Raw genomic sequence first — 16,238 nt, forward strand, 5'->3', positions numbered from 1 at the left:
TTTAGGACGGAGGGAGTATTTCCTTTCATAGTTTGTACAAACAAGGTTTTACCTTTTCTTTCAATAATGAAGTTGGTACTATTAATACTTATAATAATGATATATTTTATTTTAAAGAATTACCTTGCAATGGTGTATATGAAACTGTGAATGTTGTAGATAACCTATGAAATAATGTTTTACATATTGATTCTTCCAATGATTTGGATAAGGCATGCTTGTGCCATTGTCGTCTTGGACATGTCAATAAGAAGCACATAGACCAACTCCAAAAGGATGGAGTTTTGGAGTCATTCGACTTAATGTCAGATGAAACTTGCGAATCTTGTTTACTTGAAAAGATGACCAAGTCACCCTTCACTGGTACTTGTGAAAAGGGTGAAGGTCTGTTGGATCTCATACACACTGATGTGTGTGGACCATTCAGAACTGCCACAAGGGATACTAACCACTTCTATGTGACTTTTACTGATGATTACAGCAGGTATGGATATATCTACTTAATCAAGCATAAGTCAGAAACCTTTGAAAACTTCAAAAAGTTTAAGCAAGAAGCGGATAATCAATTGGGCAGGAAGATAAAGATGTTGCGATCCAATCGAGGAGGAGGGTATCTTAGCATTGAGTTCGTTGACTATCCTAAGGAATGTGGAATTGTTTCACAATTGACGCTACCTAGGACACCACAGCTTAATGGTGTGGCTGAGAGGTGCAATAGAACCTTGCTAGACATGGTTCGTTCCATGATGATTCGAGCTTTGTTACGTATCTCATTATAGGGGTATGCTTGAGAGACTGTCGTCCATATCCTTAATCTAGTCCCTACCAAAAAGGTTTCCAAAACACCACACGAGATGTGGACAGGGAAGGTTCCCTCATTAGACCACATCAAAGTTTAGTGTTGCGAGTATTTTGTGAGACGCGAGACTCATGACAAGCTCGAACCTCAGAGTGAGCGATGTATTTTCATCGACTACCCGCAAAAGTCCTTTGGATATCTTTTTTATAGGTCGAGTGACAATGTTGTCTTCGTTGTGAGGATAGGAGTCTTTCATGAGAGAGAGCTCATATGTCAAGGGGACAATGGGAGGCAAATTGACCTTGAAGAGCTTCAAGATGCAAGCGGTGAAGGAACCTTAAACACTAGCAATCAACCTGAGGAGGAAACTCCGGTTGAGCCTATTGACGGGTTCGTACCTCTCAGGCGTTCCAGTAGAGTTAGTGTTCCACCTATGTTATATGGTTTTCATATAACAGCTGAAGGTGATACATTTATCATTGATACCTCACTGGTAAATTTGGATGAACCTAATAACTACAGGGAATCCATGGCAGGCCCCAAGTCTGCAAAATGGAAAGAGGCTATGGACAGCGAGATTCAGTCCATGTATGAGAATCAATTTTGGAACTTGGTTGACAATGTACTGGGTCGTAAGACAGTCGGGTGCAAATGGATCTTCAAGAAGAAGACCGACATGGATGGGAAAATACACCCATATAAGGCGTGACTGGTTGCAAAGGGCTTTACTCAAACTCCGGGAGTCGGCTATGATGAGATCTTCTCACCAGTAGCGAAGATTAAATCCATAAAGGTTATGCTAGTCATAGCTGCATTTCATGACTATGAAATATGGCAAATGGATGTCAAAACTGCTTTCCTTAGTGGAAAGTTGGCTGAAGATGTTTACATGGGTCAGCCAGAGGGATTTGTCAATGCAAAATACCCTAATAGAGTGTGTAAGTTTGAGAAATCCATTTATGGATTAAAAAAAGCATCTCGCAGATGGAATTTTTGTTTTGATGAGATAGTCAAAGAGTTTGGATTTTCGAGAAACGAGGATGAATCCTGGGTATATGTCAAAGCTAGTGGGAGTATAGTGAGCTTTCTGGTATTATTTGTAGATGACATACTACTCATAGGAAACGACATCCCAATCTTTCAGGAGGTTAAGTCCTGGCTTGGGAAGCGTTTCGCTATGAAGGACCTCGGAGAAGCTGCCTATATCTTAGGGATAAGGATATTAAGAGATAGGAGTAAAAGACTAATTGGACATAGTCAAAGTACCTACTTAGACAACGTGTTGAAGTGTTTTAGCATGGAGAACTCCAAGAAAGGTAACCTACCTATCCTAAGCAATAACAAACTAAGTAAGACTCAGAGTCCGAGTACAGAGGTTGAGATAGCAGAAATGAGTTGTATTCCATAAGCTTCTGCAGTTGGTTCGATCATATATGCTATGACTTGTACTCACCCTGATATGGCTTTTGCTTTAAGCATGGTCAGCAGATATCAAAGGAATCCTGGTAAAGCTCATTGGACTGCAGTTAAGAACATTCTCAAGTACTTGCAAAGGACTAAGAACTAGGTCCTTACCCTTGGTGGGAGTGATGACTTGAGAGTAACATGGTATAGCGATACCAGCTTTCAACCCGACCGAAATAATCTCCTCTCTTAGTGGGGCTAGATATTTACCCTGAATAGAGGAGCAATGACATGGAAAAGTTCCAAGCAGGAGACTGTAGCTGATTCAACATGCAAATCAGAGTACATAGCAGCTAGCAAGGCATCGACGGAGGCGATATGGTTTAAAAACATCATCAAAGACCATGGAGTCCTAGGCAGTTATAGCAGTCCAAAATCAAATATCGGTCAAGGGTCGATATTTGGGATATACGTTATCGCTGTGGGATATTGGTGGGATATCGGCATTTTTATATCATTCGTAATTAATATATATATATATATATATATATATATATATATATATATATAAACATAAAACATATATAAAAGTAATATAAAAAGTCAAAATTCAAAACTATCATTGTTTGAAACATAATCTTACGTAAGCCATGGAATCTTCCTCCAAGTCCACATCAACCTAGGCATCCAATTATTTTATCTAGAGCATCCACATCAACTCTAATATCATCATCATCATTTAAGATTTATGTACTTAACACATCAACATTATCAAGCCTATAGAAACTAGCAAGTTAACACTTAAGTATGTAACAATTAGCATAACAATAAAATCGGTTAATACTTAAAACATGAGGCTATGACCTAAAACTAACAATTAAGTACTTAACATAATACCAGGTTCAGTTAAGTTAAGTCCATAAGACTTAAGGCCATGACTTAACACTAAAAAAGCAAGTGAAATTACTTAACCGATATCCCACCTGGAAATCGCCTGGAAATATTAGTTAAATATGAGTAAATATCACCGATTTTGGCAGTCCGATATTTTGGACCGATATTTTACACCGCTATTTTGAAAAGTACCGATAACCAATATCCCACCCAAAATTCATTTGGAAATCGCCGATATTAACTGCTTAGACGGAGTCATTCCATCCATAAAGGAGCTTATGGAGATTTTCAACAATAATGAAGGGGCGGTTGCCTTAACCAAGGAACCAAGAGATCATGGTAGATCCAGACATATTGACAAAAAATACCACTTCATAAGACATCAAGTAGAATAAGGACACCTCGTGGTAAAAGGGATATCGTCAGAGGAGAACCCAACAAATCCTCTTACAAAGGGACTGACTTGGGTTAAGCACTTGCAGCATGCAAGGGTCATTGGTCTAACAGACAATATTAGTTTTAGTAGTTAGATAAATAGAAACTTGTAATAGCTAAATTGTAATTAACATTTGGTGATTAAATAAAAGGAGTTTTATTTATATGTAAAGTTACTGTCTTGATTCAATCATTTACTATTGTTTCACTTTGTATGTTTTGACTTCCAGAATAATAAGATTTATTCAAACTATCCACAGTCGGTCATACGTTGGAAGTAAGTATGAAATAAGAGTGTCATGAGTGGGCTTGTAGATTGTCTAAGGTGTTAGGCATAGCAACAGTTTGCTACACCATTCATGAGTACTTCTGAAATAAGATTTGAGTATTGGATCAACCCGCGCTCACTTGAATCACTTCATGGAATTTAGCACGAGTGATCGTGAGACGATAATGTCATATAAGTCTTCAAACCCGAATATATGAGTAGTTGACTATGAAATAGTTGTGCATTGATGATACGAAAACGCATCAATAACTTGATGTTATAAAATGTATCATTGTGCATGATTTAATGAGTAGTTAGTACAAGCATATAATGTCGAAGTTTATTTGTTCCCTTTTATCCTAAGAGGATTAAAAGCGATATCTTGGGCCGGTCGATGATTCTGTTTTGACTTATGTACCGAGCCTTAGAACTAAATTGATGTGTTCAGTTATGTTCTATGTTAGACGAATCGGAAATCGGGAAACAAATTGCAGGACAATAATTATGACATTGTTCCATGTATTTGTCCAGCTGATAGCTTGAGAACAGGGGATTATATGATCAATTATCTAAAGGATGCGTCACTGACTAGGTCAGAGTTGACAGCGGCTTTTGAAAGCTTACGATTTTCTAAGTCGGATCATGAAGTTACATTTGCAACTATACTTATTATACTTATCCAAGTGGGATACAATTGGATTTGGCGTCTAAGCCCATAACCATAACTGGGATGTACTTGACTTGATTGTAGCATGGTCCTTTTTGTGTTGCCTTCAACAGTGCATTTGATAGGATGGATTTTGAGAATAAGGTTATTTATGGTTTACTAATATATTACAAATATAATATATTAATATGAAATCATATTATTTAATTAGTATTGATCAAGAATTATTTGGAATTAATTTTGTGGTCAAAATAGACTAATTAAATATATGGGGATTGATTATGTAAAACAATGATTTCGCCTTACTCTCTATTCATCATTGGTTGTGAATCAGAGTAAAAATATTTATTTGATCGTATCCAAAACCTTGTACTATACACAACTTACAAGATAACCGCACAAAAGTTTGATATAATATTACCCCCAACTATTAGGTAGTGTCTATACGTAAGCACTAAGAGCTGAATTTTAGGGACGAAATTCCTTCAACGAAGGGAGAATGTAACAATTGTAAAAATTGTCAGTGGTCATTAATCACTAAACATAACAAACGTCAAATATAGTAGAGTTAATATGAAATATTTACCAATCTATTATAAAATACAAGATTCCGTATTCCAAAAAAATAAGTGCGCAAAAAAATGTGTTATTTTGTATAAAAATAAGATATTACAAAATTACATATCAGCCCGATCTCAGAAATATAAATTTCGTATGAATGTGAATTCGTATAGAGAAGTTATGGTTTTTATAAGTTTTCAAATCAACCATGAACAAGAGATGAGTGTCGTAAAAAGTCAAAGAAAAATTGGTTGAGTTTTAGCGAAAACTATGTAAATGAGAATCAGAGTACTCCTTGTTATAAAACCAATGAGACAAAGAATGTCAGTAAAAGAGTTCGTACGAGAAAGATATTTTTTCAACATCATTTAAGATTATAAATATAGAGGGTAAAAATAAAGTCGTAATTAGCCAATGCAACTTGAAGGAAGGTTATATTACTCTTCCATAGCTAGACGTGGATATAAAGAATATCGAAAACGGAGCTTGTATGAGGAAGTTATGGATTTTACAAAAATCAACCACTACTAGAAAACAGACCTTTAATGACGCGCTTTTTACGACACGCACTGATTAGTGATACACAAAAGGGTGTGCCCTAAAAATAATGTCAGATCTTTAGAAATTTAAAGAATTTTGGACGCGCATTTTTGCGTGCCCTAGAATTAGTGTCTCACCAAAAAAAACACGGAGGCGCTTATGTTAAAGGCGTGTCGACTAGAAATGTCGCTTTATAATTTTAGAAACGCGCTCTTCAGCATTTAGCAGCGGGAAAAAGGAAATAAAAAAATTAGGAAACCCGCCTTCCTTCCTTGTTTCCTCTCTTTAGCTCTGGGTGTGTTCTTTGACCACAAAAATCTTCTCTGGTCTTCCTCCGACTCCCTACATCGAGTGTTGCTTGCTTCTTTCCCTTGAACTCCGACTGCCGCCAACGATTCTTCCCCGTCAAGGCTCATTTACTTCTACCCACAGGAACCACCATATCTCCTACTCGATGTTGAAATTGTCAGAAAAAGCCCTAATTTAGTATTATACTCTCAAGTCTCAATATTAAGAATGCAAATCTTGATTCTCGTTTGTTTCTTATTCCCCATAGATAAATCGAAAAAAGGGAATTAGAATGACGAAGGTAGCGGGAGTTTTGGTCCGGTGGTCGTGGTTCATCTATCGAGCAAGGAAGATGGGAACGCAAGCAGCCATGGTGGCTCGATGATGGCAATCAATCAAGAAAGGGGAAGCACCTCTAGTGCGGGATCGATTTGACAAAAGGAGAAGGGAGAAGCAGCGACGCCTCTCTTGTCTACCGCAGCTAGTGGGCGCTCCAGCGGTCTCCTTGGTTGTTCTTCCTTGTCGCCAACAGATTACACGTAGGGAGGGGACTCAACTAGTCCGATGGAGCAGGGCAGGTAGCGACTGGTAGATCGGGACGATCGATCTTTTCGTGAGGAGGAGGAGGAAATTATCGGTTCCCGGTGAGCCTTCCTTGGCTTCTTAGACTCCATCATCAGTAAAAATCGGGGTAAACGAGTCAGGTTCTTGTCTGATTTTGATGAAATAAATGGTGGGGGGAAAGGTTTGGGTGGAGGTCTGATCGATGAAAATAGTGGGAGCCTCTTGGTCTTGTCGGATGCTACTCCATCTCCAGTGGTCGTTGATGTGTGTTAAAACAAACTAGTTTTAATCCTACTAACTTAGACAAAAAATAAATACACGAAAGGCAGTGTACCTGTGGATTAGTAATATAGTTCAAGCAAGTAGGGTATCGAACACAGGGAACGGTAAAAAATTAAAATAAATGCAAATATATCTAAATAAAACAAATAACAAAAAGGGGGTTTTCTCTAGTTTTACAAGACTAGAAACTTAATTAGAATAACCAGCAACTAAAACAATTAATTACCAACTAAATTCAATAGTAAAGAGGACTTCTGTTTAGGTAGGACTCATTTTTTCCCATGGATGATTTTAATGTATCGGATTAATTCTTCATTGGCTACCGATTAAGATAATTAGTTTCACATTCGCTATTCCAAATTCTTAGAAAACAAATTAACTCAAGCAATGGCCAGTTGTCTAAATTAACAGGCTTCCTAGATTATTGATTCGGGTTAAGTAAGACTTGTAGTGGTTAACTAAATTGGCCCTTCAATTAACCTCTTGTCGATGTTCATCCAACAAGCTTACACATTAACTTACCTATCTTCTAGTTAATTCTAGTTTCACGTTCGTTATTCCTAGACATACAACTATGTGGTCACAATAAATCATATGAAATTAATAACTAAGAGATGTTCATACAACTTAATTAATGATTTATTAACAGAAGAATAGTTATTATCAACACATAAGGTTCTTTAACAAGCTTAACAAAACATAATTACCAATTAAAATTAATCTTACTCAAATAATCAATCCATGTTCACAAAATTGTCTACCCTAACAGAAGAATAAGTTTTTAGCTCATGATTGCAGTAAACATAAACTCAAAAACGAAATCAAAGTATGTAAACATGATTCAAATCAAAAAGTTACTAAGAATAAACCAAAATTGTCTTGATTCTCTTCACAATTGAATGTAGGGTTGATTCTTCTGTTCCTCACGACCTAGCAGCACTTCCAATTGTTTCTTAGCCTCCTAGGGTTTCTCTCCATGCCATGATATCGATCTGAAAGTCCCTTTATATAGATTTTCACAAAACAGAGGCTACTCGGCGAGCCCAGTGACCTACTCGCTGAGTACATCACTTAAAACCCGTGTACGGCAAGTCAGTGCGTCCAGAATCGCGAAAGTTCGATACAACTCGCCGAGTAATCGACCCTACTCGCTGAGTACGTTTCGAATCAGCATTTTCTTAAAACACGAAAGTCGTCCGAAATTGTGTCTACTTTTCAGAACAATTTGAATCTCGTCAATCGGAGTTACGGTTCATGAGATATGGCCAAAACACTGACGAGGAGTCAAGCTGTCCAGCAACATCATTCTTTCTTCAAAATCCAAGATCCAAGCTTCCAATCGCTAGTTCCGCTTCATTTTCCTTTCGAGCATGTCTTTGTTTCTGAAAATGAAATATTTAAGCTAATTAAGAACCATTGTTTCATTATTTGAGATAAAATTAACATAAAGTATTAAGATCATGCATGATTTTTATGACTAAATATGCCCATATCAAAATACCCCACACTTGACTTTTGCTTGCCCCCAAGCAAAACTGAATTTTAGTACACTGATATTACATAAGACAATCCCAATCGAACCCAGCCATTATGCCAATACCTCAACGCATGCATTTGTGTCTAAAATTTTCCTAATAACCCCCCATACTCCAAATACTCACAATCCTCATAAACATTCGCCCACTTTTTCCAAACAATGCTCATTTTATGCATCCCTCCGAATCCATCCTCAGAAAATCTCCTAACCTCCAGGTATTTTTGGTTGAGCAACCCAAGCATACATAATCTTAACAATTACAATTTATGATACCACTATGGAGCTCTCTTGAATTCTTCACTTCTTTGACATTTAATCTTTAATTTCTTTGAATTCACCACCTTGTTGTTTGATTTTTGGTATCTTTAACTTTTTGAATCTTCGGAATTTTGATCTTTTGATCTTCACTTTGATTGCTCCAAAATTCTTACAACTTTTCTTGTAATTCTCTTTTTTTTTACATGTACCTCACTTTTTTTTCACTCAAAACCTACATGCTTAAGCAGGGGCGCTCAACTTCAACCTTTATTGGTTAACGATAATAATTTTCCTGGATACATTTCTGGTACACGATGCTAAACATATTGCATCCTTCAAACTAAGCGAGGCTGTGTTTTTGTCCCATGATTTCACTAGAATAAGGAAGCCACAAATGCACTAGAACGTATATAGGCTCAACTAAACATTTGAGTTTTCATGCAATCATCAACATAATACTAGCATTGAATCCTAATTACTTTTACCAAAAATTTTTAAATTAAGTCCTAAGCAACATTTTTGGTATGAAAAATTTTAAAATTATACCTAAAATAGGATTCTAATTCAACTAATATGACCAACCCCCTAAGATTCTAATTCAACTAATATGACCAACCCCCTACCCCACACTTAATTCATGCAATGTCCCCATTGCATGCTATGCATGATAAAGAAAAATACTAAAGTAAAGAGGGAATTGGATCAAACTCCCCTGGGATAGCAGTGGCGAGGCTGATCATCTTCAATTAACTTTAGACATGGGAACAACTCTTCCATGCATTGGGTGTCAAGTATCGTGTGGTATAGCTCCAAATATAAGAGAAAGACTCTTGGAAATGCTCGGAAAATGATCTTCAAAGAATAGAACCAATGCCCATATCAAATTTCATCAAATCTTCAACTCAAAAGTAAGAAGAATGAGTGACTCGTCGAGTAAATATGTAGACTCGCCAAGTTGAAGCGTAAATGGTAGAAGAATCGTGAATTTTCACATGGACTCGACGAGTCCATAAGATGCACTCGGCAAGTAGACTGCTGTGTGACAAAATTTTTATTCTGCCCAAGTCCGTTTCTGATGTATGGGGGTTATATAAACTAATAATTTCCCTCATTTTTCTTCAGGGAATAAACACTCTATAACCCTTCTATCAATTGGACTCATAGCTTGACTCAAAACTTCGTTTCCTCTCTCACCTAGACTCGATTTCTCGCTTCGTCAGCCTTGACTCTAGACCCTCACATGCATCCTTACACTCAAACTGAAAAGATCAAAAACAAAAACCAAGTAATAAATAAACATTAAAATAAAAAAAAATCCTAAACTATCCTTAAACACTAGAAGTTTAGAAAGAAAAAGAAAAGAAAACTCTAATGACGGGTTGCCTCCTGCAAGCCCTTCTTTTTGTGCGAGTCTTTAGCTGGACTCCTAACTTAATAAACTTCCAATAAACTCAATGTCAATTCATTCGTTGCATTGAATATTTTCTTTGGACCAATTTGTAAAATTAGGATCTTTGCTTCTAAAATTGGCCAAACGAGCTTTAATACATAAAACCCAAGAATTCTGACAAGGGTTAGGACCAGTCGGGTACTAATCAAAAACGGATCGCGCTTCAGAACTTTCTCCAAAGTTGGAATCATCACCCCATGCTTTGAAACACAAACCGGAAGAACAGGGGACTATGTCGTGGTAATGGTCAAACCACAACTTGGTTCCTGCAATTCAGCTTGTTCTTGTTCTTCGTCTGACCTCTATGCTAGCAGTCTTTCCAGCTCCTCCAAGTCTCTTTCTGGATTAAATTCTTCATCTTGTAAGTCAAATGTCCCATCTATGTTGGGAAAGATGTTATCTAACCATCTTCCAAATTTCTTCAAATCTTCATCTGAGTCATACTCCTCATCTCCTTGCTCAATTTCCTGTACTACTTCCTCAAGAAAAGCATCAAAAGCATCGAGATTTGGAAAATACATAATAAATAAAAATAAAACTAAATAAAAAAATTAATCAATAAAATAAAAAACGGTAACAGTTAGCAAATGAAATTAAATATTTGAACCGTTCCCCGGCAACGGCGCCAAAAACTTGATGTGTGTTAAAACAAACTAGTTTTAATCCTACTAACTTAGACACTGATAAGTTATTAAACAAACTTGAAGATCGATTAGATCTTTGTAACAGATATTACGATGAACACAAAACAGTAAATAAGACAAGTATGGATCACAATGTGTCGAATGATTAATTCAAACAATCCTCAGCAGAGCTCGACTAAGAACTTCCACAGTAGAGGATTTAGGGTTACAAGAACGATAATAAAACTTCTAAATAATGCTCTGATCTATCGTTACTATTGTTCTATCGTTAACCTAAGATGCATGCAAGCACCTATATTTATAATAAACCCTACTATACTCACGGATGGACAGGCCCATACCGGAGATACAAAAACGGACTAACAACCGAGCCCAATAGACGCAACATTCAAAACACAACCCAACAACCTCCCCCTTTGCGTCAAATTGGAGCGAGACTACTTCTTCTTCTTACTTGGGCCAGCAGCGGGAGTCTTCTTTACAGTATCAAACAGACGTGTGATAAGAGCGAGAATAGTTCGTCTGAACCGAATGTACCATTGTATCATGTCATCGAAGTACTTGACATCATCCGCTAAGTTTTGCTTGCATCTGTGGATGATCCCCAAAACATGCTCTAAGCAAGCAGTAGTGTACAGATGTTTGTCAGCCAAGACAAAAAGACATTTCTGTCCTTCGTTCCTGGTGAACATGATTGAATTCCTTCTCGATTCAATTCTACCCATCTGCATTTCGTTCGGATCACTGGCAGAGCCAACAGGAGATATTTTTGGTTTCTTCTTAAATATGCTTGCTATCTCCTGATCCATCAGCGCAACTTCCATGATGTAGCACACCAGCATCCTCTTGAGATGGTCGATGATCGGACCATATTCAGCTTCATTGGTTAGAAGGATGTTGTGCAAGATTATTCAATCATGGGGATTGAGGTTCGGAAGATCTGCAAGAGAAATGGCATGTTCGGTTTTGGCAGATCCCTGAAGTACCTTGAACCAAATGTTAATGAAGTTCCCTTCAGTATACGGCTTCAAGACCCAAACGTTGATAATCTTCTGAGCGCTCCAAGTCTAATACTGAGGTTGAGCAGCCTTCAGATAGAAATCGATTAAGTCTCGATCAACCTATGGATGAGGATGAGGGAACTCTGCAACGTTGGAGAAGGCATGAAAGATGAACGCCTTTCAGGTCAGTGGCATGTCAAACTGAGAGTCGACAGTATTGGAACAATCAAGCGATATTACAGGTTCCAGCCACAAGATACTTGGAGTGTCGATGGCTTCTTTTATCATCCTCTCGAGAGTCCAGGCAGGAAAAAGAGTTTTCCTACTCTCAAGAAGGTCGTGGGCTTCCTTCTGTTTTTGTTCAACTTCTTCAACTTCTCTTGCCACACGAGCACTGACATCAGCCTCATTGCGTCGACTTCTACACTTCAACAAGTCGGCAATTGTTTCTTTGTCTTCTTCCTCTTCTTCCTCAGCAATATTTTTGCCTTTGTCTTTCACACCCGAACCGGAGGCTTGGCCTACTGGAGGAGGTTCGGTAGTGTGAGTTGCCTTTGAGGAATGAGGTGGTTGGGATACAGATTCCTTCTCTCCCCTTGTTTCGGAATAGACACGAAATCAAGTAACCCTTCAAGTTTGCTTAGCAGGGCAAGGACTGGAGCGAGTTTCTCTGCAAGGTCACGCCTCACAGTGTAGTTAAGGATGGGATCATGTGCTTCGAGGATGTTGGAGATGGCAGAGTGGACATCCGAAACACACGATTTTAGCACCTCCCTTTCGGACCGAAGAGAGTCAATCTCATGTTGAGAATGAGAGAGTTGAACACTCTTGACCTTGAGAGCAGTGGTCTTCTTGGCCAGAACATCCATAAGAGAATTCTCAGCAGCCAAATCTTCTTGTAGCTTCGAGAGACGCTCGTCAATGGTTGCACGAAATGCTGAGTTGTCGTCAGAAAGCGTTTGACGAAATGAAGCGAAGGACTTCAACTCAGTTGAGACAGACGTTTTCAACTGTTGAACAATTGGTTCCAACGTAGTCTTTGCAGCATTTGCACTCTCCTGTAAAGACTTTAACAGGGAAGAGGCATCAGAAAATAGTTTATCGACTTTTTCGGTCGTTGCCTGACAGGCTTTTGTTGAGGCGTCGATGGCGGAGGTTGCAGAAGCAATGGAATCTTGCTGATCCTTAGAGAAAGTGTCAACAATCTTCTAAACTGCATCTTCAGAAAGGGATGACTGAGTAGTGGAAGAGGAGGCGATGAGTAAATCAACTTTGTCATGGAGCTCCTTGAGATGTCGTTTTGTGACAGGAGCGTCATCATCGTCATCACTCTGTATTTGAAACGGACTATAGTAGACTGAGTCAAACGTCATATCTTCCCCGCCAAGAAATGGTTCTTCACCCTCTGAAACATGACCAGGAGAAGATGGTGGTGGTGAAGCTGGTGGAGCTGAAGTATGGGTAGGTTCGAGTTGGGTTGTTTCAGGCGTTTGTGTAGGTTCGGATGCTTTTGTGGTTTCGGGTGCTGGGGTGGTTTCGGGTGCATCAGTATGAACCCCCGTATCAGATACGTTGGCTCGAACATCTGCAGTGGATGTTGTGGTTGCTTCGGTGAATATTGGTGTTGGTATTGGGATGGAAGTGGGTGGTATTGAAGTAGTGGAAGTTATGGGGGGAATAGAAATAGGAATGGTTTAAGGTGGAGAGTTAATCGGAGAAGTAGAGACATGAACCTCTGGGGTTGGAGATCTGGGTGGGGTGTTGCCTCGTGGAGAATCGTCAGAATCCGAACTCTCACCCTCAGACTCGCTTGAGGAGGACGCGATGATCAGCTTTCGCTTGGGCTGAGTTTTTCGGCGCTTTTGCTGCAGAGACTGAGCAGCCTTGGTTGATTTCCTCTTCTTTGGAGAAGGGCCTTTAGCCCCTTTCGCCACCTGTTTCCCCTTATCAGCCTTCTTGCCTCTCGGAGCAGGCTTGTCGGCGTCATGAATAGACTTCAACATCTCCGGAGTAAGATCCCTCGGACCAGAACGCTTGAATCCTTTGTACGTCTGGATAATCCGGCTATCAGCAGGAACATCTCCATACATAGTTTCCGGAATTGAACCGTTGAATGGAAACTTGGAAGCGTCCGAGACAATGATCTTCGTGGTATGGAATGTACCAATCGAAGACATTGGAGCACCAGCGACAATGGGGACGTGGTACTTGTCCATCACCCATTTCGTGATCAAAGTCCAGAACCTAGCGTATGAAATTTCAGAATGTCTGGATGTAGAGGAGAGACTCTGAATGAGTTGTTGCCACAGAACAGACCCATAATCCATGTTGATGCCATTGTAGACACCATACATTATAGACAAAAACAACCGACTCGCACCATCAGATCCAGCGCTTCTTTCAGATAACCCTTTGAATAGAACAGTGAGCATCCCGTTCCAATGTGGTGGTAGGCACGACTTCTTGAACTTCGCGACTGAAGTAAGCACCTCCGTATAACCCATGTTGTAAAACATGTTGAACAAATGCCCCATTGGAATCGTTTCAGGGTTAACCCTCGAGGAATCAGGTTCAAACCCTAACAGCGAGCAAAATCTTTGCTTTGAAATTGATGCCTTGTGCTGAAAGATATCAAAGAAGATTCTGTCAACGACCTTGTCGTAGTGAGCATTCGCAAAGATCTGCGACAAGAACTCCATCGGAACGGATTCAGCTCTTGTAAGTGCAGGAGCAATCGGCGAAAACTTCAAACACTCGATAATGGGGAACATGAAGGCATCGTAAACATGAGGGGATAAATCGATGATTAGGCTTTGTTGTGGGCGAATGGGCAGTATGTGGGATGTTGCGTGAACAGAAGATGAATCTGCCATTGCTTGAAGAAAGTGGAGAAGATGATGAACAGTGAAGGTTCAAGGATTTCTTGCGCTCTGGGAATTTTAATTGCGGTAAAGAGGTAAACGGTGGAGGATGTTTCCTTTTATACTGTGGGGTAAGGAGAGAGAAAGATCTTCCCAAATCTTCAATTGAAAATCGAAGAGTTTTCCGGATTTGACTGATGCGTGACAGTTGGGGTAGCCGATGATCACGCATGAGAGAGAGTGTCAGACCCCTAAGAACACGCCTCCCATCAAGCGCCGTTTGGATATGAACCGTTTCAGATTCACACACGCCCCTTCTGCGCCATTTGGAGATGAGACGGTTCCAATTCGCACGCTTTCCCTTTTGCGCCGTTTGAAATCAAATCGATTAGACTCCCGCCTGAGTCAGCAAGTCTTCATCTTATCCCTTTAAATTGTGATGACATCTTTTGAAAAATACCGCCACGTGGATTAAAATCAACCACGGCCTTTAATCGACTACAAATCCAAGTAAAATGCCTTGTAATTAATAGAACCTGAATTTTGGAAAATCAAAGATTTTCGTGCTTGGGGTGTCAAAGAAAAGAAATAAAGCAAAATTTTTGGGAAAATATGTGATGTCAAGTAAGACATGAAATAAATGATCCCGGGCACGAATCTCTTCCTTCAAAGTCAAGAGAGACCTTAAAGTGTTTGTGTGGTTTCCCGTTGAATAACGATCAAACACTTATTAAGAAGTGTTGAAAGGCTTCTTTTAACTAGGCTTATTAGGGTGGCTATCGCTTCGATTCAAAATTCCTAGTCTTGATATAAGACAGAAATCGAACGAAGTACTTGTGAGACCAGTGTAGTCTATTGAACAAGTAGGTTGGAGATAATTTAATTTGGCTAGGACATTTTAAAAAAAATCTCAACAAAAATTTAAAACTGGATCCCAAGGGAAGAAATGTTATGGGTGTTAACAATTTCATAGGAATCACACAAAAGAAAATTTTGAGATTTCAACGAGGTACGCACGTCAATTCATTAGTGAAAACTAGAGAAAATTAATTGTTCACCATCAATTCGTATTGGGTATTGAATTTTGGGTTTCACTTAGATCATAGTGACACGAAACTAAGATCATAAACACAGAAATTGTGTAACCATAAACCTCAGTGGTAGTTTCTGAGAGTCTTAAGGGTTACTTTTGTGAAACGAAAGTGATGGAGAAATGCAAGTTAGATGGTGTAAGAAAACAAAGTACCTCTGCTGTGAAAGACTGCACCAAGCAGAAAACTCTTATCTCATGTGAGAAGAGAGTTAGGTAGCTCATGATTAGAATAAATATGATAGCCTAATTGGGAAGACAAGGTTTGTGTATACCAAGTCATTAAGGCTATTATTCAGAATCAGGTGAGGCTTTGGACACATACAGCAGCATGCTTCTAGGGACACTTAGCTAATTCAATAATTTCGCCATAAACGAAAACACACATAAAATTAAAGCCAAAAAGAAAATAAAGAACAAAAGATTTTTGGAGTTTTTGAATTTATAAAAAAAATATTTTTTGAGTTTTTATGAGTAAATAAAAGATGAAATAAAATTAAGACAAAAGAAAAAAAATAAATTTGTAACCGAACCCGAGCGTTCGGTTTATTTCGGTTGTGAAAAACTTTGGAACCGAACCCGAGCGTTCGGTCTATTTCGGGTAAGAAAAATTTTGGAACCGAACCCGAACGTTCGGTCTATTCCGGTTACCAAAGAAAATAGATTTTCAAAAAGAGAATAGTTTTGACAATAAG

Source organism: Lactuca serriola, chromosome 3 (genome assembly GCF_051521515.1).
Source record: "Lactuca serriola cultivar US96UC23 chromosome 3, Lser_US96UC23_V15, whole genome shotgun sequence".
Taxonomy (NCBI): domain Eukaryota; kingdom Viridiplantae; phylum Streptophyta; class Magnoliopsida; order Asterales; family Asteraceae; genus Lactuca; species Lactuca serriola.